The 22,178-nt window shown below is 44.9% G+C and overlaps 37 non-coding genes and 3 pseudogenes across 37 annotated transcripts; all 40 read right to left on the bottom strand.

The window, feature by feature from the left end:
* Positions 1–62: 62 nt before the first annotated feature.
* LOC145812272 (5S ribosomal RNA) lies at positions 63–181 on the bottom strand. Its single transcript, XR_014355806.1, has one exon. It is a non-coding gene; the product is annotated as a 5S ribosomal RNA (ribosomal RNA).
* Positions 182–384: 203 nt separating this feature from the next.
* LOC145812273 (5S ribosomal RNA) lies at positions 385–503 on the bottom strand. The gene has a single exon (XR_014355808.1). It is a non-coding gene; the product is annotated as a 5S ribosomal RNA (ribosomal RNA).
* Positions 504–698: 195 nt separating this feature from the next.
* On the bottom strand, positions 699–817 carry LOC145809697 (5S ribosomal RNA). The gene has a single exon (XR_014353259.1). It is a non-coding gene; the product is annotated as a 5S ribosomal RNA (ribosomal RNA).
* A 190-nt stretch (positions 818–1,007) lies between these two features.
* LOC145810243 (5S ribosomal RNA) lies at positions 1,008–1,126 on the bottom strand. Its single transcript, XR_014353818.1, has one exon. It is a non-coding gene; the product is annotated as a 5S ribosomal RNA (ribosomal RNA).
* Positions 1,127–1,327: 201 nt separating this feature from the next.
* On the bottom strand, positions 1,328–1,446 carry LOC145811008 (5S ribosomal RNA). The gene has a single exon (XR_014354558.1). It is a non-coding gene; the product is annotated as a 5S ribosomal RNA (ribosomal RNA).
* A 198-nt stretch (positions 1,447–1,644) lies between these two features.
* On the bottom strand, positions 1,645–1,763 carry LOC145810021 (5S ribosomal RNA). Its single transcript, XR_014353588.1, has one exon. It is a non-coding gene; the product is annotated as a 5S ribosomal RNA (ribosomal RNA).
* A 199-nt stretch (positions 1,764–1,962) lies between these two features.
* On the bottom strand, positions 1,963–2,080 carry LOC145811645 (5S ribosomal RNA). Its single transcript, XR_014355182.1, has one exon. It is a non-coding gene; the product is annotated as a 5S ribosomal RNA (ribosomal RNA).
* Positions 2,081–2,274: 194 nt separating this feature from the next.
* LOC145812280 (5S ribosomal RNA) lies at positions 2,275–2,393 on the bottom strand. The gene has a single exon (XR_014355815.1). It is a non-coding gene; the product is annotated as a 5S ribosomal RNA (ribosomal RNA).
* Positions 2,394–2,590: 197 nt separating this feature from the next.
* Positions 2,591–2,709, bottom strand: LOC145811798 (5S ribosomal RNA). The gene has a single exon (XR_014355331.1). It is a non-coding gene; the product is annotated as a 5S ribosomal RNA (ribosomal RNA).
* Positions 2,710–2,905: 196 nt separating this feature from the next.
* LOC145808931 (5S ribosomal RNA) lies at positions 2,906–3,024 on the bottom strand. The gene has a single exon (XR_014352419.1). It is a non-coding gene; the product is annotated as a 5S ribosomal RNA (ribosomal RNA).
* A 200-nt stretch (positions 3,025–3,224) lies between these two features.
* LOC145811209 (5S ribosomal RNA) lies at positions 3,225–3,343 on the bottom strand. Its single transcript, XR_014354755.1, has one exon. It is a non-coding gene; the product is annotated as a 5S ribosomal RNA (ribosomal RNA).
* Positions 3,344–3,536: 193 nt separating this feature from the next.
* LOC114275818 (5S ribosomal RNA) lies at positions 3,537–3,655 on the bottom strand. The gene has a single exon (XR_003633852.2). It is a non-coding gene; the product is annotated as a 5S ribosomal RNA (ribosomal RNA).
* A 200-nt stretch (positions 3,656–3,855) lies between these two features.
* Positions 3,856–3,974, bottom strand: LOC114275952 (5S ribosomal RNA). Its single transcript, XR_003633981.2, has one exon. It is a non-coding gene; the product is annotated as a 5S ribosomal RNA (ribosomal RNA).
* Positions 3,975–4,169: 195 nt separating this feature from the next.
* LOC114276015 (5S ribosomal RNA) lies at positions 4,170–4,288 on the bottom strand (annotated as a pseudogene).
* A 198-nt stretch (positions 4,289–4,486) lies between these two features.
* LOC114275871 (5S ribosomal RNA) lies at positions 4,487–4,605 on the bottom strand. Its single transcript, XR_003633903.2, has one exon. It is a non-coding gene; the product is annotated as a 5S ribosomal RNA (ribosomal RNA).
* A 197-nt stretch (positions 4,606–4,802) lies between these two features.
* Positions 4,803–4,921, bottom strand: LOC114275908 (5S ribosomal RNA). Its single transcript, XR_003633939.2, has one exon. It is a non-coding gene; the product is annotated as a 5S ribosomal RNA (ribosomal RNA).
* A 199-nt stretch (positions 4,922–5,120) lies between these two features.
* LOC114275884 (5S ribosomal RNA) lies at positions 5,121–5,239 on the bottom strand. The gene has a single exon (XR_003633916.2). It is a non-coding gene; the product is annotated as a 5S ribosomal RNA (ribosomal RNA).
* Positions 5,240–5,437: 198 nt separating this feature from the next.
* LOC114275784 (5S ribosomal RNA) lies at positions 5,438–5,556 on the bottom strand. Its single transcript, XR_003633820.2, has one exon. It is a non-coding gene; the product is annotated as a 5S ribosomal RNA (ribosomal RNA).
* A 192-nt stretch (positions 5,557–5,748) lies between these two features.
* On the bottom strand, positions 5,749–5,867 carry LOC114276008 (5S ribosomal RNA). The gene has a single exon (XR_003634040.2). It is a non-coding gene; the product is annotated as a 5S ribosomal RNA (ribosomal RNA).
* A 197-nt stretch (positions 5,868–6,064) lies between these two features.
* On the bottom strand, positions 6,065–6,183 carry LOC114275821 (5S ribosomal RNA). Its single transcript, XR_003633855.2, has one exon. It is a non-coding gene; the product is annotated as a 5S ribosomal RNA (ribosomal RNA).
* Positions 6,184–6,379: 196 nt separating this feature from the next.
* LOC114276025 (5S ribosomal RNA) lies at positions 6,380–6,498 on the bottom strand (annotated as a pseudogene).
* A 193-nt stretch (positions 6,499–6,691) lies between these two features.
* On the bottom strand, positions 6,692–6,810 carry LOC114275830 (5S ribosomal RNA). Its single transcript, XR_003633864.2, has one exon. It is a non-coding gene; the product is annotated as a 5S ribosomal RNA (ribosomal RNA).
* Positions 6,811–7,008: 198 nt separating this feature from the next.
* Positions 7,009–7,127, bottom strand: LOC114276055 (5S ribosomal RNA). The gene has a single exon (XR_003634058.1). It is a non-coding gene; the product is annotated as a 5S ribosomal RNA (ribosomal RNA).
* A 194-nt stretch (positions 7,128–7,321) lies between these two features.
* On the bottom strand, positions 7,322–7,440 carry LOC114275790 (5S ribosomal RNA). Its single transcript, XR_003633825.2, has one exon. It is a non-coding gene; the product is annotated as a 5S ribosomal RNA (ribosomal RNA).
* Positions 7,441–7,635: 195 nt separating this feature from the next.
* LOC114275967 (5S ribosomal RNA) lies at positions 7,636–7,754 on the bottom strand. The gene has a single exon (XR_003633995.2). It is a non-coding gene; the product is annotated as a 5S ribosomal RNA (ribosomal RNA).
* Positions 7,755–7,947: 193 nt separating this feature from the next.
* Positions 7,948–8,066, bottom strand: LOC114275855 (5S ribosomal RNA). The gene has a single exon (XR_003633888.2). It is a non-coding gene; the product is annotated as a 5S ribosomal RNA (ribosomal RNA).
* A 199-nt stretch (positions 8,067–8,265) lies between these two features.
* On the bottom strand, positions 8,266–8,384 carry LOC145811016 (5S ribosomal RNA). Its single transcript, XR_014354566.1, has one exon. It is a non-coding gene; the product is annotated as a 5S ribosomal RNA (ribosomal RNA).
* A 185-nt stretch (positions 8,385–8,569) lies between these two features.
* LOC145810652 (5S ribosomal RNA) lies at positions 8,570–8,688 on the bottom strand. Its single transcript, XR_014354212.1, has one exon. It is a non-coding gene; the product is annotated as a 5S ribosomal RNA (ribosomal RNA).
* A 199-nt stretch (positions 8,689–8,887) lies between these two features.
* On the bottom strand, positions 8,888–9,006 carry LOC145812315 (5S ribosomal RNA). The gene has a single exon (XR_014355854.1). It is a non-coding gene; the product is annotated as a 5S ribosomal RNA (ribosomal RNA).
* A 202-nt stretch (positions 9,007–9,208) lies between these two features.
* LOC145812407 (5S ribosomal RNA) lies at positions 9,209–9,323 on the bottom strand (annotated as a pseudogene).
* Positions 9,324–19,113: 9,790 nt separating this feature from the next.
* LOC145811814 (5S ribosomal RNA) lies at positions 19,114–19,232 on the bottom strand. The gene has a single exon (XR_014355346.1). It is a non-coding gene; the product is annotated as a 5S ribosomal RNA (ribosomal RNA).
* A 192-nt stretch (positions 19,233–19,424) lies between these two features.
* LOC145811379 (5S ribosomal RNA) lies at positions 19,425–19,543 on the bottom strand. The gene has a single exon (XR_014354921.1). It is a non-coding gene; the product is annotated as a 5S ribosomal RNA (ribosomal RNA).
* A 192-nt stretch (positions 19,544–19,735) lies between these two features.
* On the bottom strand, positions 19,736–19,854 carry LOC145810451 (5S ribosomal RNA). Its single transcript, XR_014354019.1, has one exon. It is a non-coding gene; the product is annotated as a 5S ribosomal RNA (ribosomal RNA).
* Positions 19,855–20,044: 190 nt separating this feature from the next.
* LOC145812113 (5S ribosomal RNA) lies at positions 20,045–20,163 on the bottom strand. Its single transcript, XR_014355637.1, has one exon. It is a non-coding gene; the product is annotated as a 5S ribosomal RNA (ribosomal RNA).
* Positions 20,164–20,363: 200 nt separating this feature from the next.
* Positions 20,364–20,482, bottom strand: LOC145810151 (5S ribosomal RNA). The gene has a single exon (XR_014353717.1). It is a non-coding gene; the product is annotated as a 5S ribosomal RNA (ribosomal RNA).
* Positions 20,483–20,677: 195 nt separating this feature from the next.
* Positions 20,678–20,796, bottom strand: LOC145811932 (5S ribosomal RNA). The gene has a single exon (XR_014355462.1). It is a non-coding gene; the product is annotated as a 5S ribosomal RNA (ribosomal RNA).
* Positions 20,797–20,988: 192 nt separating this feature from the next.
* Positions 20,989–21,107, bottom strand: LOC145810751 (5S ribosomal RNA). The gene has a single exon (XR_014354307.1). It is a non-coding gene; the product is annotated as a 5S ribosomal RNA (ribosomal RNA).
* A 197-nt stretch (positions 21,108–21,304) lies between these two features.
* On the bottom strand, positions 21,305–21,423 carry LOC145812258 (5S ribosomal RNA). Its single transcript, XR_014355788.1, has one exon. It is a non-coding gene; the product is annotated as a 5S ribosomal RNA (ribosomal RNA).
* Positions 21,424–21,618: 195 nt separating this feature from the next.
* Positions 21,619–21,737, bottom strand: LOC145811881 (5S ribosomal RNA). The gene has a single exon (XR_014355413.1). It is a non-coding gene; the product is annotated as a 5S ribosomal RNA (ribosomal RNA).
* A 172-nt stretch (positions 21,738–21,909) lies between these two features.
* On the bottom strand, positions 21,910–22,028 carry LOC145810660 (5S ribosomal RNA). The gene has a single exon (XR_014354220.1). It is a non-coding gene; the product is annotated as a 5S ribosomal RNA (ribosomal RNA).
* Between the last annotated feature and the right edge of the window lie 150 nt (positions 22,029–22,178).

The following is a 22,178-nucleotide window of genomic DNA, read 5'->3' as shown; positions in this document are numbered from 1 at the left end:
AATCGGACAGGCTGTCCGATGAAAAAAAAAAAAAAAGAGGGGGGGTGGAAAAAGGGACAAAAGGGGTGCAACGCGAGGACTTCCCAGGTGGTCACCCATCCAAGTACTACTCTCGTCCAAGTATGCCTAACTGCGGAGTTCTGATCGGATCCGGTGCATTAGAGCTGGTATGATCGCAACCGAAGATTCACCGCGACTTTATTGTTTTAAGCGGTAGACAGGAAAAAAAATGAAATTGAAAGGAACAGGATAATCTGGAAATGGTTTAAAGCTGAGAAATTTGTCGAAAATGAGGCGAAGGCGATTGAATGGGCTAAAAATCGGACAGGCTGTCCGGTGAAAAAAAAAAAACGGGGTGGGGGGGGGGTTGAAAATGGGACAAAAGGGGTGCAACAAGAGGACTTCCCGGGGGGTCACCCATCCTAGTACTACTCTCGACCATGCACGCTTAACTACGGTGTTCTGATGGGATCCGGTACATTAGTGTTGGTATGATCGCACCCGCAGATTAACCGCGACCTTATTGTTTTAAGCAGTAGACGGGAAAAAAAATTAAATTTAATGGAACAGGATATTCTGGCAATTGTTTAAATGGGAGAAATTTGTCGAAAAGGAGGCGAAGGCGATTGAATGGGTTAAAAATCGGACAACCTGTCCGAGGGAAAAAAAAGAAAAGGGGGGTGGAAAAAGGGACAAAAGGGGTGCAACACGAGGACTTCCCAGGGGGTCACCCATCCTAGTACTACTCCCGCCCAAGCACGCTTAACTACGGAGTTCTGATGGGATCCGGTGCATTAGTGCTGGTAAGATCGCACCCGAAGATTAACCGCGACTTTATTGTTTTAAGCAGTACATGGGAAAAAAAATGAAATTGAATGGAACAGGATAATCTGGAAATGGTTTAAAAGGGAGAAATTTGTCGAAAAGGAGGCGAAGGTGATTGAATGGGCTAAAAATCGGACCGGCTGTCCGGGGAAAAAAAAAAAAAAAAAGGGGGTGTTGAAAAAGGGATGCAACACGAGGACTTCCCAGGGGGTCACCCATCCTAGTACTGCTCTCGCCCAAGCACGCTTGACTACGGAGTTCTGATGGGATCCGGTGCATTAGTGCTGGTATGATCGCACCCGAAGATTAACCGCGACTTTATTGTTTTAAAGCAGTAGACGGGAAAAAAAATTAAATTGAATGGAACAGGATAATCTGGAAATGGTTTAAAAGGGAGAAATTTGTCGAAAAGGAGGCGAAGGCGATTGAATGGGCTAAAAATCGGACAGGCTGTCCGGGAAAAAAAAAAAAAAAACGGGGGGGGGTGGAAAATGGGACAAAAGGGGTGCAACACGAGGACTTCCCAGGGGGTCACCCATCCTACTACTACTCCCACCCAAGCACGCTTAACTACGGAGTTCTGATGGGATCCGGTGCATTAGTGCTGGTAAGATCGCACCCGAAGATTAACCGCGACTTTATTGTTTTAAGCAGTAGACGGGAAAAAAAATGAAATTGAATGGAACAGGATAATCTGGAAATGGTATAAAAGGGAGAAATTTGTCGAAAAGGAGGCGAAGGCGATTGAATGGGCTAAAAATCGGACAGGCTGTCCGGGAAAAAGAAAAGAAAAGGGAGGGGGTGGAAAAAGGGACAAAAGGGGTGCAACACGAGGACTTCCCAGGGGGTCACCCATCCTAGTACTACTCTCGCCCAAGCAGGCTTAACTGCGGAGTTCTGATGGGATCCGGTGCATTAGTGCTGGTATGATCGCACCCGAAGATTAATCGCGACTTTATTGTTTTAAGCAGTAGACGGGAAAAAAAATGAAATTGAATGGAACAGGATAATCTAGAAATGGTTTCAAAGGGAGAAATTTGTCGAAAAGTAGGCGAAGGCGATCGAATGGGCTAAAAATCAGACACGCTGTCCGGTGAAAAAAAAAAAAAAAGAGGGGTGGTGGAAAAAGGGACAAAAGGGGTGCAACGCGAGGACTTCCCGGGGGTCACCCATCCTAGTACTACTCTCGCCCTAGCACGCTTAACTGCGGACTTCTGATGGGATCCGGTGCATTAGTGCAGGTATGATCGCACCCGAAGATTAACCGCGACTTTATTGTTTTAAGCAGTAGACGGGAAAAAAAATGAAATTGAATGAAATAGGATAATCTGGAAATGGTGTAAAAGGGAGAAATTTGTCGAAAAGGAGGCGAAGGCTATTGAATGGGCTAAAAATCGGACAGGCTGTCCGGTGAAAAAAAAAAAGGAGGGGGTGGAAAAAGGGACAAAAGGGGTGCAACACGAGGACTTCCCAGGGGGTCACCCATCCTAGTACTACTCTCGTCCAAGAACGGCTAACTGCGGAGTTCTGATCGGATCCGGTGCATTAGAGCTGGTATGATCGCAACCGAAGATTCACCGCGACTTTATTGTTTTAAGCGGTAGACGGGAAAAAAATGAAATTGAAAGGAACATGATAATCTGGAAATGGTTGAAAAGGGAGAAATTTGTCGAAAATGAGGCGAAGGCGATTGAATGGGCTAAAAATCGGACAGGCTGTCCGGGGAGAAAAAAAAAACGGGAGGGGGGTGGAAAATGGGACAAAAGGGGTGCAACAAGAGGACTTCCCCGGGTGTCACCCATCCAAGTACTACTCTCGCCCAAGCACGCTTAACTACGGAGTTCTGATGGGATCCGGTGCATTAGTGCTGGTATGATCGCACCCGGAGATTAACCACGACCTTATTGTTTTAAGAAGTAGACGGGAAAAAAAATTAAATTGAATGGAACAGGAAAATCTGGAAATGGTTTAAAAGGGAGAAATTTGTCGAAAAGGAGGCGAAGGCGATTGAATGGGTTAAAAATCGGACAAGCTATCCGGGGAAAAAAAAAGAAAAGGGGGGGTAGAAAAAGGGACAAAAGGGGTGCAACACGAGGACTTCCCAGGGGGTCACCCATCCTAGTACTACTCTCGCCCAAGCACGCTTAACTACGGAGTTCTGATGGGATCCGGTGCATTAGTGCTGGTATGATCGCACCCGAAGATTAACCGCGACTTTATTGTTTTAAGCAGTAGACGGGAAAAAAAAATGAAATTGAATGGAACAGGATAATCTGGAAATGGTTTAAAAGGGAGAAATTTGTCGAAAAGGAGGCGAAGGCGATGGAATGGGCTAAAAATCGGACAGGCTGTCTGGGGAAAAAAAAAACGGGGGGGGGGGGGTGGAAAATGGGACAAAAGGGGTGCAACAAGAGGACTTCCCCGGGGGTCACCCATCCTAGTACTACTCTCACCCAAGCACGCTTAACAGCGGAGTTCTGATGGGATCCGGTGCATTAGTGCTGGTATGATCGCACCCGGAGATTAACCGCGACCTTATTGTTTTAAGCAGTAGACGGGAAAAAAAATTAAATTGAATGGAACAGGATAATCTGGAAATGGTTTAAAAGGTAGAAATTTGTCGAAAAGGAGGCGAAGGCGATTGAATGGGCTAAAAATCGGACAGGCTGTCTGGGGAAAAAAAAAAGGGGGGGGTGGAAAAAGGGACAAAAGGGGTGCAACACGAGGACTTCCCAGGGTGTCACCCATCCTAGTACAACTCTCGCCCAAGCACGCTTAACTGCGGAGTTCTGATGGGATCCGGTGCATTAGTGCAGGTATGATCGCACCCGAAGATTAACCGCGACTTTATTGTTTTAAGCAGTAGACGGGAAAAAAAACGAAATTGAATGGAACAGGATAGTCTAGAAATGGTTTAAGAGGCAGAAATTTGTCGAAAAGGGGGCGAAGGCGATGGAATGGGCTAAAAATCGGACAGGCTGTCCGGGGAAAAAAAAAAAGAAAAAGAGGGGTGGTGGAAAAAGGGACAAAAGGGTGCAACACGAGGACTTCCCAGGGGGTCACCCATCCTAGTACGACTCTCGCCCAAGCACGCTTAACTGCGGAGTTCTGATGGGATCCGGTGCATTAGTGCAGGTATGATCGCACCCGAAGATTAACCGCGACTTTATTGTTTTAAGCAGTAGACGGGAAAAAAAATTAAATCGAATGGAACAGGATAATCTGGAAATGGTGTAAAAGGGAGAAATTTGTCGAAAAGGAGTCGAAGGCGATTGAATGGGCTAAAAATCGGACAGGCTGTCCGGGGAAAAAAAAAAAGGGGGGGGGTGGAAAAAGGAACAAAAGGGGTGCAACACGAGGACTTCCCAGGGTGTCACCCATCCTAGTACTACTCTCGTCCAACCATGCCTAACTGCGGAGTTCTGATGGGATCCGGTGCATTAGAGCTGGTATGATCGCAACCGAAGATTCACCGCGACTTTATTGTTTTAAGCGGTAGACGGGAAAAAAAATGAAATTGAAAGGAACAGGATAATCTGGAAATGGTTTAAAACTGAGAAATTTGTCGAAAATGAGGCGAAGGCGGTTGAATGGGCTAAAAATCGGAAAGGCCGTCCGGGGAAAAAAAAAACGGGGGGGGGGGGTGGGAAATGGGACAAAAGGGGTGCAACAAGCGGACTTCCCCGGGGGTCACCCATGCTAGTACTACTCTCGCCCAAGCACGCTTAACTACGGAGTTCTGATGGGATCCGGTGCATTAGTGCAGGTATGATCGCACCCGGAGATTAACCACGACCTTATTGTTTTAAGAAGTAGACGGGAAAAAAAATTAAATTGAATGGAGCAGGATAATCTGGAAATGGTTAAAAAGGGAGAAATTTGTCGAAAAGGAGGCGAAGGCGATTGAATGGGTTAAGAATCGGACAAGCTGTCCGGGGAAAAAAAAAAGAAAAGGGGGGGTGGAAAAAGGGACAAAATGGGTGCAACACGAGGACTTCCCAGAGGGTCACCCATCCTAGTACTACTCTCGCCCAAGCACGCTTAACTACGGAGTTCTGATGGGATCCGGGGCATTAGTGCTGGTATGATCGCACCCGAAGATTAACCGCGACTTTATTGTTTTAAGCAGTAGACGGGAAAAAAAAAGAAATTGAATGGAACAGGATAATCAGGAAATGGTTTAAAAGGGAGAAATTTGTCGAAAAGGAGGCGAAGGCGATTGAATGGGCTAAAAATCGGACAAGCTGTCCGGGGAAAAAAAAAACGGGGGGGGGGGGGTGGAAAATGGGACCAAAGGGGTGCAACAAGAGGACTTCCCCGGGGGTCACCCATCCTAGTACTACTCTCACCCAAGCACGCTTAACAGCGGAGTTCTGATGGGATCCGGTGCATTAGTGCAGGTATGATCGCACCCGATGATTAACCGCGACTTTATTGTTTTAAGCAGTAGACGGGAAAAAAAATGAAATTGAATGGAACAGGATAATCAGGAAATGGTTTAAAAGGGAGAAATTTGTCGAAAAGGAGGCGAAGGCGATTGAATGTGCTAAAAATCGGACAGGCTGTCCGGGGAAAAAAAAAACGGGGGGGGGGGGTTGAAAAAGGGACAAAAGGGGTGCAACACGAGGACTTCCCAGGGGGTCACCCATCCTAGTACTACTCTCGCCCAAGCACGCCTAACTGCGGAGTTCCGATGGGATCCGGTGCATTAGAGCTGGTATGATCGCAACCGAAGATTCACCGCGACTTTATTCTTTTAAGAGGTAGACGGGAAAAAAATGAAATTGAATGGAACAGGATAATCTGGAAATGGTTTAAAAGGGAGAAATTTGTCGAAAATGAGGCGAAGGCGATTGAATGGGCTAAAAATCGGACAGGCTGTCCGGGGAAAAAAAAACGGGGGGGGTGGAAAATGGGACCAAAGGGGTGCAACAAGAGGACTTCCCCGGGGGTCACCCATCCTAGTACTACTCTCGCCCAAGCACGCTTAACTACGGAGTTCTGATGGGATCCGGTGCATTAGTGCTGGTATGATCGCACCCAGAGATTAACCGCGACCTTATTGTTTTAAGAAGTAGACGGGAAAAAAAATTAAATTGAATGGAACAGGATAATCTGGAAATGGTTTAAAAGGGAGAAATTTGTCGAAAAGGAGGCGAAGGCGATTGAATGGGTTAAAAATCGGACAAGCTGTCCGGGGAAAAAAAAAAGAAAAGGGGTGGTGGAAAAAGGGACAAAAGGGGTGCAACACGAGGACTTCCCATGGGGTCACCCATCCTAGTAGTACTCTCGCCCAAGCACGCTTAACTAACGAGTTCTTATAGGATCCGGTGCATTAGTGCTGGTATGATCGCACCCGAAGATTAACCGCGACTTTATTGTATTAAGCAGTAGACAGAAAAAAAATGAAATTGAATGGAACAGGATAATCTGGAAATGGTTTAAAAGGGAGAAATTTGTTGAAAAGGAGGCGAAGGCGATTGAATGGGCTAAAAATCGGATAGGCTGTCCGGGGAAAAAAAAAACGGGGGGGGGGGTGGAAAATGGGACAAAAGGGGTGCAACAAGAGGACTTCCCCGGGGGTCAACCGTCCTAGTACTACTCTCACCCAAGCACGCTTAATAGCGGTGTTCTGATGGGATCCGGTGCATTAGTGCTTGTATGATCGCACCCGGAGATTAACCGCGACCTTATTGTTTTAAGCAGTAGACGGGAAAAAAATTAAATTGAATGGAATAGGATAATTTGGAAATGGTTTAAAAGGGAGAAATTTGTCGAAAAGGAGGCGAAGGCGATTGAATGGGCTAAAAATCGGACAGGCTGTCCGGGGAAAAAAAAAAGGGGGGGGGATGGAAAAAGGGACAAAAGGGTGCAACACGAGGACTTCCCAGGGGGTCACCCATCCTAGTACTACTCTCGCCCAAGCACGCTTAACTGCGGAGTTCAGATGGGATCCGGTGCATTAGTTCTGGTATGATCCCACCCGAAGATTAATCGCGACTTTATTGTTTTAAGCAGCAGACGGGAAAAAAAATGAAATTGAATGGAACAGGATAATCTGCAAATTGTTTAAAAGGGAGAAATTTGTCGAAAAGTGGGCGAAGGCGATTGAATGGGCTAAAAATCGGACAGGCTGTCAGGTGAAAAAAAAAAAAAAGAGGGGTTGTGGAAAAAGGGACAAAAGGGGTGCAACACGAGGACATCCCAGGGGGTCACCCATCCTAGTACTACTCTCGCCCAAGCACGCTTAACTGCGGAGTTCTGATGGGATCCGGTGCATTAGTGCAGGTATGATCGCACCCGAAGGTTAACCGCGACTTTATTGTTTTATGCAGTAGACGGGAAAAAAAATGAAATTGATTGGAACTGGATAATCTGGAAAAGGTTTAAAAGGGAGAAATTTGTCGAAAAGGAGGCGAAGGCGATCGAATGGGCTAAAAATCAGACAGGCTGTCTGGGGAAAAAAAAAAGGGGGGGGGTGGAAAAAGGGACAAAAGGGGTGCAACATGAGGACTTCCCAGGGGGTCACCCATCCTAGTACTACTCTCGCCCAACCACGCTTAACTGCGGAGTTCTCATGGGATCCGGTGCATTTGTGCTGGTATGATCGCACCCGAAGATTAACCGCGACTTTATTGTTTTAAGCAGTAGACGGGAAAAAAAATGAAATAGAATGGAACAGGACAATCTGGAAATGGTTTAAAAGGGAGAAATTTGTTGAAAAGGAGGCGAAGGCGATTGAATGGGCTAAAAATCGTACAGGCTGTCCGGGGAAAAAAAAAAAGCGGGGGGGTGGAAAAAGGGACAAAAGGGGTGCAACACGAGGACTTCCCAGGGTGTCACCCATCCTAGTACCACTCTCGCCCAAGCACGCTTAGCAGCGGAGTTCTGATGGGATCTGGTGCATTAGTGTAGGTATGATCACACCCGAAGATTAACCGCGACTTTATTGTTTTAAGTAGTAGACGGGGAAAAAAATGAAATTGAATGGAACAGGATAATCTGGAAATGGTTTAAAAAGGAAAAATTTGTTGAAAAGGAGGCGAAGGCGATCGAATGGGCTAAAAATCGGACAGGCTGTCTGTGGAAAAAAAAAAGGGGGGGGTGGAAAAAGGGACAAAAGGGGTGCAACACGAGGACTTCGCAGTGGGTCACCCTTCCTAATACTACTCTCGCCCAAGCACGCTTAACTGCGGAGTTCTGATGGGATCCGGTGCATTTGTGCTGGTATGATCGCACCCGAAGATTAACCGCGACTTTATTGTTTGAAGCAGTAGACGGGGAAAAAAATGAAATTGAATGGAACAGGATAATCTGGAAATGGTTTAAAAGGGAGAAATTTGTTGAAAAGGAGGCGAAGGCGATCGAATGGGCTAAAAATCGGACAGGCTGTCCGGGGAAAAAAAAAAAAAAAAAGAGGGGTTGGAAAAAGGGGCAAAATGGGTGCAACACGAGGACATCCCAGGGGGTCACCCATCCTAGTACTACTCTCGCCCAAGCACGCTTAACTGCGGAATTCTGATGGGATCCGGTGCATTAGTGCTGGTATGATCGCACCCGAAGATGATCAGCGACTTTATTGTTTTAAGCAGTAGACGGGAAAAAAAATGAAATTGAATGGAACAGGATAATCTGGAAATGGTTTACAAGGGAGAAATTTGTCGAAAAGGAGGCGAAGGCGATTGAATGGGCTAAAAATCAGATAGGCTGTCCGGGGAAAAAAAAAACGGGGGGGGTGAAAAAAGGGGTGCAACACGAGGACTTCCCAGGGGGTCACCCATCCTAGTACTACTCTCGCCCAAGCACGTTTAACTGCGGAGTTCTGATGGGATCTGGTGCATTAGAGCTGGTATGATCGCACCCGAAGATTCACTGCGACTTTTTTGTTTTAAGCAGTAGACGGGAAAAAAAATGAAATTGAATGGAACAGGATAATCTGGAAATGGTTTAAAAGGGAGAAATTTGTCGAAAAGGAGGCGAAGGCGATTGAATGGGCTAAAAATCGGACAGGCTTTCCGGGGAAAAAGAAAAAAAGGGGGGGGGGGTGGAAAAAGGGACAAAAGGTGTGCAACATGATGACTTCCCAGGGGGTCACCCATCCTAGTACTACTCTTGCCCAAGCACGCTTAACTGCGGAGTTTTGATGGGATTCGGTGCATTAGTGCTGGAATGATCGCACTCGAAGATTAACCGTGACTTCATTGTTTTAAGCAGTAGACGGGAAAAAAAATGAAATTGAATGGAACAGGATAATCTGGAAATGGTTTAAAAGGGAGAAATTCGTCGAAAAGGAGGCGAAGGCGATTGAATGGGCTAAAAATCGGACAGGCTGTCCGGGGAAAAAAAAAAACGGGGGGGGGGGGGGGTGGAAAAATGGACAAAAGGGGTGCAATTCGAGGACTTCCCCGGGGGTCACCCATCCTAGTACTACTCTCGCCCAAGCACACTTAACTGTGGAGTTCTGATGGGATCCGGTGTCACGACCCCAAACCGCCCCTAGTAGTTTGGTGCCGTGATGGCCAGTAATCCGTAATTACCGAAGGCCAACTTTCAAAAAAACTTAACACAATCAGAGTATAATAAACGGGGCTCACAAACGCGGAAGCAATAATCTAAGATACAAGTGGTCCATAAGAGCTCTGCATAGATCAAATGTAATGTCATTCATATTTTCAACTGAATACAACAAGCAAAATATGTGTTACATCTTGATCAAAAGGCTTCTCGAGCCGACATATAGAAAATACAGAAAATACAAGTCAAGAAGCATGATTTTCAAGATTCGCCGACATGAATTAATGGCATTGCCGGCGTGAATACAAAAACAAAGCCGACATAATTAAGAATCGAAACAAGCTTTCAAAACAGTCTAGGCATCGCCGACGTCCTGCTCAACACCTACATATATATAGAGAGGGTGAGCTTGGATACTCAGTGAATGGTACTAATAATAAAGGTTTGCATGAATGTAGCCGAAGTCTTTCAAAACAAAACACATAAAACTTTATCAAACAAGGGATGAACCGTATTCATCAATCGAATATTACAAGTATCAAGGGAGGCTTACTGACATCGGCAAAACACATCAAGCTTATCAGAACAAGGGACTGTACGATCCGTAATCGTTTAGTCAAAGGTACTGCGAAAGTTTAGAGTCCTCCAGCACAAGGGACTTGTGTTACTTAGGCCCGTAGCCCGATTTAACATTATGGAACTTGTGTTACTTAGGCCCGTAGCCCGATTTAACATTTTGGAACTTGTGTTACTTAGGCCCGTAGCCCGATTTAACATTACAGTCTTTCCAAGAAAGGACCTTATCCTTTTATACTTAGTGCTGGGAAAGTTTAGAGTCCTCCAGCACGAGGGACTTTTGCACTTGGTACTGCGAAAGTTTTGAGTCCTCCAGTACAAGGGACTTTTGCACTTGGTACTGCGAAAGTTTAGAGTCCTCCAGCACAAGGGACTTTTCAAGGATGACATCAAAACAAGGCTTATACTTGATACATCAAAACAGGGCTATTCATTCATGCTTAGCAAATACTTTCGTCAAAACAAAGCAAGGCAAGATTTATCAAAACAAGTGTAACATAGCTCTATTACAAATACCACTCACCTAGTTCTTCAGGTGTAGGCTCAAAGCAAGGATCATGGTCCTACAAACACATGGTAATCACATTCTCAAAACAAGCTTTATATGCACATGCGAATGATCTCGGCATTCTCACCAGATCCAAGTCAATAGCAAAGCAAAACGTGTTGGGAGTTTAAACATTGCTCCCGTTTCATGAAAACACACTGGGTACCAACCAGGTCTTTGCCGAGGTCCTACACATCCTTGCCAAGGTGTGGTCCCGCTGGCCTTATACAAAAGCAAAGTCGGGAAAACCTGGGTTTCCCTTTGAAGAACATGACGAACATGATGAACACGATCATGAGGAATATGAATGCAAGTTCAAAACTCGTTACAAAGATCTGAGGTTTCATGCCAAGAGTTCAAAACATGGACCTGGGTACCCATACAAGAAGGTCATGCAAGGACAAACACAAAAACATGATTCTTGTTCCAAACTTTCGGATCAAAACGAGACTTTCCTTCAAGAACACATGAATACTATATTTCTCTTTCGAAACCAACTTCAAATCGATGCATGATATGCAAAATAGATTCGATCATGCAATGCAGCTAGATGATCAATAACAATAACCAAAGTAGATCAAGATTCTAACCTCAAAACTCGAATCCAACGGATCCAACCACGAAGATCAAGCTTGGAAGACTATTCTCACTCAAGAACTTCTCTTCCTTTTCTCTAGAGCTTCTCTCTCTAAAGGCAAAGATTTGAGACAAAAATGATTTGTTTCTAGGTCTGACGGCTGTCTTAACAATCAGCTCGGACACGTGGTGCTATCGGGTTGGCTCAACTCAAAAAGGTGATTGATAGATAAGACAAGCCTCTGACAAAGCGTATGCAGCAAGCTGGGTAAGACACATCGGCAAGAAATGACATCGGCTCAAATCAAGGATCCGGCAACAGGATAACAAGGACATCGGCTAGGGAGGACGACACTTGACTAAGCTGTGCCACACCTTGGTCGGGGTGTGCCACATCTCGGCCTAGGCCATACCTACCTGAGGACAAGGTTTACTAAGTGCAAGACATCTTCAGCAATAAGCCCGAGGTGAAGATGGGGGTCGACCAAGGTCTCAAAACAGTTCTAAGTACAAAGGTTCAAAGGCGAACTAAGCTCAAGGTGACCTCGGCCACACACACACCGAACGAGGAACAAAATCACGTAAGTAATACTTAAACAAAACAAGGCAAGGCAAAACCTCCAAATCAACATAACAGGGCAAGATCATGCATGAATGTATGCAAGTGTGACAAGAGTAAGGTGAGGGTTGTTACATCCTACCCCCCTTAAAGAAGTTTGGTCCCCAAACTTAAATTACCTTGCTCCAGGAACAATTCTGGATGTCGAATTCTCATCTCCTCTTCCATTTCCCATGTGGCATCCTTGCCGTAATGTTCTTTCCATTCCACTTTTACCATTGGCATCGACTTGTTTCTCAACTGCCTAACTTGTCTGTCAATAATCCTCCTTGGTTTCTCCTCGTAGCCCAAATCCTCATTAACCGAAATCTCGGAATGATCAATTACATGCAGCGGATCTCGGATGTACTTCCTCAACATCGAAACATGAAACACATTGTGGACTTGGCTCAAATCTGGCGGCAAAGCAAGTCTGTAGGCAACGGGGTTAATTCTCTCAAGAATTTCAAACGGTCCAATATACCGAGGTGCTAATTTACCTTTCTTTCCAAATCTGGAAACTCCTTTCATTGGTGAAACTTTCAGGAATACATGATCCCCAACTTCGAATTCTAACTCATTCCTTCTCTGATCGGCGTAGCTCTTTTGTCGGCTCTGGGCAGTTTTGATCCTCTGTCGGATAAGTTTAATCTTCTCTATTGTCACTTGAATCAATTCGGGACCAAGCAGAGCTCTGTCTCCAACTTCGGTCCAACATATCGGCGACCTACATTTTCTTCCGTACAAGGCCTCATACGGCGCCATGCCAATGCTAGCTTGATAACTGTTGTTGTAAGCGAATTCCACTAAGGGAAAATGTGTTCCCCAACTTCCTAGGAAGTCCAATACACAAAGTCTAAGCATATCTTCAAGTGTCTGGATTGTCCTCTCTGTCTGCCCATCCGTCTGGGGATGAAAAGCTGTACTAAATCTCAGCTCGGCTCCGAAAGCTCTCTGAAGACTCTGCCAAAATTTAGAAACAAACTTGGGATCTCGGTCTAACACAATCGACATCGGCACTCCATGAAGTCTAACAATCTCGTTCACATATAACAAAGCAAGTTGGTCGGCGTTGAAGGTAGTCTTGGCAGGTAAGAAGTGTGCTGACTTAGTTAATCTATCAACAACAACCCAAATCGAATCCATACCTTTCGGTGTCTTTGGCAAACCAATCACGAAATCCATGGAGATATGTTCCCATTTCGACTCGGGGATCGGCAAAGGTTGAAGAAGTCTTGCCGGTCTTGATGTTCTGCTTTCACTTGTTGACAATGTAAACACTGGGACATGAATTCGGCTATCTCTTTTTTCATATTTGGCCACCAGAAGGTCTGCTTCACATCTTGATACATTTTGGTGTTCCCTGGATGAACAGCAAACTTAGAACCGTGAGCTTCCTGCAAAATTTTCCTTTTCAACTCTGGGATGTCGGCTACACATAACCTCCCCTCAAATTTGAGTACTTGCTTTTCGATAGTATACCCTGATCTCGGCTTTGTGTCAATTTCCTCGGCTATTCTCTTGAAGAAGTTATCCTCCATCTGTCTTGTCTTTACCTCATCAACAATAGTCGGCTCCACTGTCATCATGGTCAAACACGCCAAATTTCCATCTGACATTCTGCTCAAAGCGTCGGCCACACTGTTAGCTTTACCCGGGTGATATTGAATTTGCATATCATAATCCTTCAACAACTCAAGCCATCTTCTCTGTCTCAAATTCAATTCTTTCTGTGTGAATAGGTACTTTAAACTCTTATGATCTGTAAAAATCTGACAAGAAGCTCCATACAAATAGTGACGCCAAATCTTCAAAGCAAATACCACGGCCGCTAATTCTAAATCATGGGTAGGATAGTTCTTCTCGTGGGGTTTCAGCTGGCGAGATGCATAAGCTATAACTTTACCCCTTTGCATTAACACACAACCCAAGCCCTTATGCGAAGCATCGCTATAGATATGAAACTCTTCGTTACCTGATGGAAGTACAAGTACTGGTGCTGTAACTAACCTCGTCTTCAGTTCCTGGAAGGCTGACTCCCGATCTTTAGTCCATTCATACAGTGTTCCCTTCTTAGTCAGTTGCGTCAATGGAATTGCAATCCTTGAGAAATCTTTCACAAACTTCCTGTAATAACCTGCCAAACCCAGAAAACTACGGATCTTGGATACATTAGTCGGCCTCGGCCAATTAACTACGGCTTCAATTTTGCTAGGATCCACCGAAATACCCTCTTCGTTAATCACATGACCCAAGAATGAGATAGTAGAAAGCCAAAAATCACACTTGCTAAACTTAGCGTACAATTTCCGTTTTCTCAAAATCTGTAAGGCAAGTCTCAAATGATTTTCATGTTCAACTTCGCTCTTGGAATAGATCAATATATCGTCGATGAAGACAACTACGAATTCATCTAAATATGGCTTGAAGACTCTGTTTATTAAATCCATAAATGCAGCAGGGGCATTGGTCACTCCAAAAGGCATTACTAAAAACTCGTAGTGGCCATATCTTGTCCGAAAAGCAGTCTTCTCAACATCTTCGGCTTTAACTTTAAGCTGATGGTAACCAGACCTAAGGTCGATCTTAGAAAAGACTCGTGCTCCTTGTAATTGGTCAAGCAGATCATCAATTCTAGGTAATGGGTACTTGTTCTTGATAGTGACTTTATTAAGTTCTCTATAATCGATGCAAAGACGGAGTGTGCCATCCTTTTTCTTAACAAATAAAACAGGTGCTCCCCATGGTGAAGTGCTCGGCCTAATAAATCCCTTATCTAACAATTCTTGTAATTGCAGTTTCAATTCTCTAAGTTCAGCTGGGGCCATCCTATAAGGTGTTTTGGAGATCGGCTGTGTTCCCGACATGATGTCAACAGTAAACTCTATTTCTCTATCGGTTAGGTGGCCAGGCAATTCGTTCGGAAAGACGTCGGGGAATTCACTAACAACTGGAATGTCGGCTAAATTAATATTTCCATTCTGATCATTCAGTATACTACACAAGTAGCCTCGACACCCTTTCTGAATTAACTTGTAGGCCTTAATGGACAAAATCAAGTAAGGTGGGGGCACTATTCCTTTCCCCTGGAAAATAACCTCGGCTAGGTTTGGGGGTCTCAATGTGACACTTTTCGAAACACAATTAATAGATGCATGATTTGTGACCAACCAATCCATTCCCAGTATAACATCAAAATGGGCTATGTCTAAAGGCATTAAATCTACTAACAATTCAATATTCTCAATCATAACCACACATGCTCTATAAATGGATGCAACAATCATAGGTCTTCCAGATGGAGTAGACACAGATAATACGAAATCAAGGGGCTCTAGTTCTCTATTAATTTTCTCGGCAAACTTAGTAGATATAAACGAATGAGTAGAACCCGAATCAACCAACACATAGGCATCTTGGGAGCAAATTAGAAGTATACCTGACACCACTGCTTCAGCATTCTGAGTGTCTCCTGGTACTAGCGCAAATACTCTGCCCTGCCTCATCTGCCCTTTTCCAGCGTTACCCTTCTGAACGGAACCCGAGGTATTCTCACCTTTCTTATTGTTGTCAGCCTTTGCCTTGGGGCAATCTCTCACATAATGGCCCATCTCACCACATTCATAACAAGCACTGGATGTCCGGCGACAGATCCCGAAATGTTGCCTCCCACAGTCCGGACACGTCAGTTTAGCATTACCTTCCTGCCTTAGATTACTAGTACTGCCCATGCTCGTCTTTTTCTTGGTGCCCAACTGTCCTCGGCGGTTGTCATAGTTATGCCTTTTTCGCTGGTTCTCTCCCGAGCTCTGGTATCGATTCAGGTTAGCTTCGGCCTGAATGGCTTTGTCCAATACTTCGGCATAAGTCGGCATATCGAGCAAATTAACCCGGTCTTGAATTGGTCCGCGAAGCCCACTCTCAAACTTCCTGGCCTTCATGTATTCATCGTTGGCCATGTGAGGCACAAACCTCGCCAATTCAGTAAAAGCGCGGTCGTATTCCGCCACTGTTCTGTTGCCTTGGGTCAAGGTGTGAAATTCGGTAGCCTTGCGGTTTCGGACACTTACGGGAAAATGTTTCTTGTAGAACAGCTCTAAGAATCGAGTCCAGGTCAGATTTGGATTGCTCTCTCTAACCATCATCCACCACCTGCGAGCGTCATCGTCTAATGTGAATGCTGCCAACGTCACTTTCTGAGCGTCGGTGCTAGGGAAGATCTCGAACAACTTTTCCATTTCCAAAACCCATGCCTCAGCCTTCATCGGCTCTATACCCCCAGAGAATCTTGGTGGTTTCATTTTCTTGAATTCCCGGATCAAAGCTATCGTGCCATCCCCATATAAGGCTGGTTGCAGGGGAACTTGCGGCACTGGAGGAGGTGGAGGCGGAATTACATTCCGGCCGTTGGTCTGCTCGGCCTGAGTCGACGCGGCACTGGCGAACTGCTGTCTTGTCTGCCTCAACTCGCGGGCCAAACCCTCAACCAATCTTTCCAATCTATCCATTCTATCTTCGGGCTGATCCCGGCCAATCGGAGGTCTACCTCTCCTCATGATGCTATGAGCGTGCAAAGTATGACTTTTAAACAAGTAAGCAAATAACCCCGTAGGCAAGCAACAATAAGTATATCAAGACAATGCACACCTCATTCAAATAACAAATACCATGATGCAACCCTAGCATCCTTCTAAGGGAAATCCTACGCTCTTTAGGACTCAAGTGTGTGATTAACGTATACCGAGGAACTTGTGCTCTGATACCACTCTGTCACGACCCCAAACCGCCCCTAGTAGTTTGGTGCCGTGATGGCCAGTAATCCGTAATTACCGAAGGCCAACTTTCAAAAAAACTTAACACAATCAGAGTATAATAAACGGGGCTCACAAACACGGAAGCAATAATCTAAGATACAAGTGGTCCATAAGAGCTGTGCATAGATCAAATGTAATGTCATTCATCTTTACAACTGAATACAACAAGCAAAATATGTGTTACATCTTGATCAAAAGGCTTCTCGAGCCGACATATACAAAATACAGAAAATACAAGTCAAGAAGCATGATTTTCAAGATTCGCCGACATGAATTAATGGCATTGCCGACGTGAATACAAAAACAAAGCCGACATAATCAAGAATCCAAACAAGCTTTCAAAACAGTCTAAGCATCGCCGACGTCCTGCTCAACACCTACATATATATAGAGAGGGTGAGCTTCGATACTCAGTGAATGGTACTAATAATAAAGGTTTGCATGAATGTAGCCGAAGTCTTTCAAAACAAAACACATCAAACTTTATCAAACAAGGGATGAATCGTATTCATCAATCGAATATTACAAGTATCAAGGGAGGCTTACTGACATCGGCAAAACACATCAAGCTTATCAGAACAAGGGACTGTACAATCCGTAATCGTTTAGTCAAAGGTACTGCGAAAGTTTAGAGTCCTCCAGCACAAGGGACTTGTGTTACTTAGGCCCGTAGCCCGATTTAACATTATGGAACTTGTGTTACTTAAGCCCGTAGCCCGATTTAACATTATGGAACTTGTGCTACTTAGGCCCGTAGCCCGATTTAACATTACAGTCTTTCCAAGAAAGGACCGTATCCTTTTATACTTAGTGCTGCGAAAGTTTAGAGTCCTCCAGCACGAGGGACTTTTGCACTTGGTACTGCGAAAGTTTAGAGTCCTCCAGTACAAGGGACTTTTGCACTTGGTACTGCGAAAATTTAGAGTCCTCCAGCACAAGGGACTTTTGCACTTGGTACTGCGAAAGTTTAGAGTGCTCCAGCACAAGGGGCTTTTCAAGGATGACATCAAAACAAGGCTTATACTTGATACATCAAAACAGGGCTATTCATTCATGCTTAGCAAATACTTTCGTCAAAACAAAGCAAGGCAAGATTTATCAAAACAAGTGTAACATAGCTTTATTACAAATACCACTCACCTAGTTCTTCAGGTGTAGGCTCAAAGCAAGGATCATGGTCCTACAAACACATGGTAATCACATTCTCAAAACAAGCTTTATATGCACATGCGAATGATCTCGGCATTCTCACCAGATCCAAGTCAATAGCAAAGCAAAACGTGTTGGGAGTTTAAACATTGCTCCCGTTTCATGAAAACACACTGGGTACCAACCAGGTCTTTGCCGAGGTCCCACACATCCTTGCCGAGGTGTGGTCCCGCTGGCCTTATACAAAAGCAAAGTCGGGAAAACCTGGGTTTCCCTTTGAAGAACATGACGAACATGATGAACACGATCATGAGGAATATGAATGCAAGTTCAAAACTCGTTACAAAGATCTGAGGTTTCATGCCAAGAGTTCAAAACATGGACCTGGGTACCCATACAAGAAGGTCATGCAAGGACAAACACAAAAACATGATTCTTGTTCCAAACTTTCGGATCAAAACGAGACTTTCCTTCAAGAACACATGAATACTATATTTCTCTTTCGAAACCAACTTCAAATCGATGCATGATATGCAAAACAGATTCGATCATGCAATGCAGCTAGATGATCAATAACAATAACCAAAGTAGATCAAGATTCTAACCTCAAAACTCGAATCCAACGGATCCAACCACGAAGATCAAGCTTGGAAGACTATTCTCACTCAAGAACTTCTCTTCCTTTTCTCTAGAGCTTCTCTCTCTAAAGGCAAAGATTTGAGACAAAAATGATTTGTTTCTAGGTCTGCCGGCTGTCTTAACAATCAGCTCAGACACGTGGCGCTATCGGGTTGGCTCAACTCAAAAAGGTGATTGATAGATAAGACAAGTCTCTGACAAAGCGTATGCAGCAAGCTGGGTAAGACACATCGGCAAGAAATGACATCGGCTCAAATCAAGGATCCGGCAACAGGATAACAAGGACATCGGCTAGGGAGGACGACACTTGACTAAGCTATGCCACACCTTGGCCGGGGTGTGCCACATCTCGGCCTAGGCCATACCTGCCTGCGGACAAGGTTTACTAAGTGCAAGACATCTTCGGCAATAAGCCCGAGGTGAAGATGGGGGTCGACCAAGGGCTCAAAACAATTCTAAGTACAAAGGTTCAAAGGCGAACTAAGCTCAAGGTGACCTCGGCCACACACACACCAAACGAGGAACAAAATCACGTAAGTAATACTTAAACAAAACAAGGCAAGGCAAAACCTCCCAATCAACATAACAGGGCAAGATCATGCATGAATGTAGGCAAGTGTGACAAGAGTAAGGTGAGGGTTGTTACATCCGGTGCATTAGTGCTGGTATGATCGCACCCGAAGATTAACCGCAACTTTATTGTTTTAAGCAGTAGACGGGAAAAAAAATGAAATTGAATGGAACAAGATAATCTGGAAATGGTTTAAAAGGGAAAATTTTGTCGAAAAGGAGGCGAAGGCGATTGAATGGGCTAAAAATCGGACAGGCTGTCCGGGGAAAAAAAAAAAAAAGGAGGGGTGGCAAAAGGGACAAAAAGGGTGCAACACGAGCACTTCCCAGGGGGTCACCCATCCTTGTATTACTCTCGCCCAAGCACGCTTAGCTGCGGAGTTCTGATGGGATCCGGTGCATTAGTGCTGCTATGATCGCACCCGAAGATTCACCGCGACTTTATTGTTTTAAGCAGTAGACGGGAAAAAAAATGAAATTGAATGGAACAGCACAATCTGGAAATGGTTTAAAACGGGGAAATTTGTCGAAAAGAAGGCGAAGGCAATTGAATGGGATAAAAATTGGACAGGCTGTTCGAGGAAAAAAAAAAGTGGGGGTGGAAAAAGGGACAAAAGGGGTGCAACACGAGGACTTCCCAGGGGGTCGCCCATCCTAGTACTACTCTCGCCCAAACACGCTTAGCTGCGGAATTCTGATGGGATCCGGTGCATTAGTGCTGGTATGATCGCACCGGAAGATTAACCGCGACTTTATTGTTTTAAGCAGTAGACGGGAAAAAAAATGAAATTGAATGGAACAGGATAATCTGGAAATGGTTTAAAAGGGAGAAATTTGTCGAAAAGGAGGCGAAGGCGATTGAATGGGCTAAAAATCGGACAGGCTGTCCGGGGAAAAAAAAAAGGGGGGGTGGAGAAAGGGACAAAAGGGGTGCAACACGAGGACTTCCCAGGGGGTCACCCATCCAAGTACTACTCTCGCCCAAGCACGCTTAACTGCGGAGTTCTGATGGGATCCGGCGCATTACTGCTGGTATGATCGCACCCGAAGATTAACCGCGACTTTATTGTTTTAAGCAGGGGACGGGAAAAAAAATGAAATTGAATGGAACAGGATAATCTGGAAATGGTTTAAAAGGGAGAAATTTGTTGAAAGGAGGCGAAGGCGATTGAATGGGCTAAAAATCGGACAGGCTTTCCGGGGAAAAAAAAAAAGGGGGTGGAAAAACGGTCAAAAGGGGTGCAACACTTGGACTTCCCAGGGGGTCACCCATCATAGTACTACTCTCGCCCAAGCACGCTTAACGGCAGAGTTCTGATGGGATTCGGTGCATTAGTGATGGTATGATCGCACCCGAAGATTAACTGCGACTTTCTTGTTTTAAGCAGTAGACGGGAAAAAAAATGAAATTGAATGGAACAGGATAATCTGGAAATGGTTTAAAAGGGAGAAGTTTGTCGAAAAGGAGGCGAACGCAATTGAATGGGCTAAAAATCGGACAGGCTATCCGGGAAAAAAAAAAAAGGGGGGGGGGGAGGTGGAAAAAGGGACAAAAGGGGTGCAACACGAGGACTTCCCAGGGGGTCACCCATCCTAGTACTACTATCGCCCAAGCACGCTTAACTGCGGAGTTCTGATGGGATCCGGTGCATTAGTGCTGGTATGATCGCACCCGAAGATTTACCGCGACTTTATTGTTTTAAGCAGTAAACGGGAAAAAAAATGAAATTGAATGGAATAGGATAATCTAGAAATGGTTTAAAAGGAAGAAATTTGTCGAAAAGGAGGCGAAGGTGATTGAATGGGCTAAAAATCGGATAGGCTGTCCGGGGAAAAAAAAAAAAAGGGGGGGTGGAAAAACGGTCAAAAGTGGTGCAACACAAGGACTTCCCAGGGGGTCACCCATGATTGTACAACTCTCGCCCAAGCACGCTTAACGGCGGAGTTCTGATGGGATCCGGTGCATTAGTGCTGGTATGATCGCACCCGAAGATTAACCGCCACTTTCTTGTTTTAAGCAGTAGACGGGAAAAAAAATGAAATTGAATGGAACAGAATAATCTGGAAATGGTTTAAAAGGGAGAAATTTGTCGAAAAGGAGGCGAAGGTGATTGAATGGGCTAAAAATCGGACAGGCTGTCCGGGGAAAAAAAAAAGGGGGGGTGGAGAAAGGGACAAAAGGGGTGCAACACGAGGACTTCCCAGGGGGTCACCCATCCAAGTACTACTCTCGCCCAAGCACGCTTAACTGCGGAGTTCTGATGGGATCCGGTGCATTAGTGCTCGTATGATCGCACTCGTAGATTTACCGCGACTTTATTGTTTTAAGCAGTAGACGGGAAAAAAAAAGAAATTGAATGGAACAGGATAATCTAGAAATGGTTTAAAAGGAAGAAATTTGTCGAAAATGAGGCGAAGGCGATTGAATGGGCTAAAAATCGGACAGGCTGTCTGGTCAAAAATCGAAAAAAAGGGGGAGTGGAAAAAGGGACAAAAGGGGTACAACACGAGGACATCCCTGGGGGTCACCCATCCTAGTACTACTCTCGCCCAAGCACGCTTAACTGCGGAATTCTGATTTGATCCGGTGCATTAGTGCTGGTATGATCGCACTCGAAGATTAACCGCGACTTTATTGTTTTAAGCAGTAGACGGGAAAAAAAATGAAATTGAATGGAACAAGATAATCTGGAAATGGTTTAAAAGGGAAAAATTTGTCGAAAAGGAGGCGAAGGCGATTGAATGGGCTAAAAATCGGACAGGCTGTCCGGGGAAAAAAAAAAAAAGGAGGGGTGGCAAAAGGGACAAAAAGTGTGCAACACGAGCACTTCCCAGGGGGTCACCCATCCTTGTATTACTCTCACCCAAGCACGCTTAGCTGCGGAGTTCTGATGGGATCCGGTGCATTAGTGCTGGTATGATCGCACCCGAAGATTCACCGCGACTTTATTGATTTAAGCAGTAGACGGGAAAAAAATGAAATTGAATGGAACAGCACAATCTGGAAATGGTTTAAAACGGGGAAATTTGTCGAAAATGAGGCGAAGGCGATTGAATGGGATAAAAATTGGACAGGCTGTCCGAGGAAAAAAGGGACAAAAGGGGTGCAACACGAGGACTTCGCAGGGGGTCACCCATCCTAGTACTACTCTCGCCCAAACACGCTTAACTGCGGAGTTCTCATGGGATCCGGTGCATTAGTGCTGGTATGATCGCACCCGAAAATTAACCGCGACTTTATTGTTTTAAGTAGTAGACGGGAAAAAAAATGAAATTGAATGGAACAGGATAATCTGGAAATGGTTTAAAAGGGAGAAGTTTGTCGAATAGTAGGCGAAGGCGATTGAATGGGCTAAAAATCGGACAGGCT

This window comes from Camellia sinensis, chromosome 14, assembly GCF_055761805.1.
Source record: "Camellia sinensis isolate YWXY chromosome 14, ASM5576180v1, whole genome shotgun sequence".
In the NCBI taxonomy this organism is placed as follows: Eukaryota; Viridiplantae; Streptophyta; class Magnoliopsida; order Ericales; family Theaceae; genus Camellia; species Camellia sinensis.
Note: the sequence above shows the minus strand (reverse complement) of the source record. Positions and strands in the feature narration are given on the sequence as shown.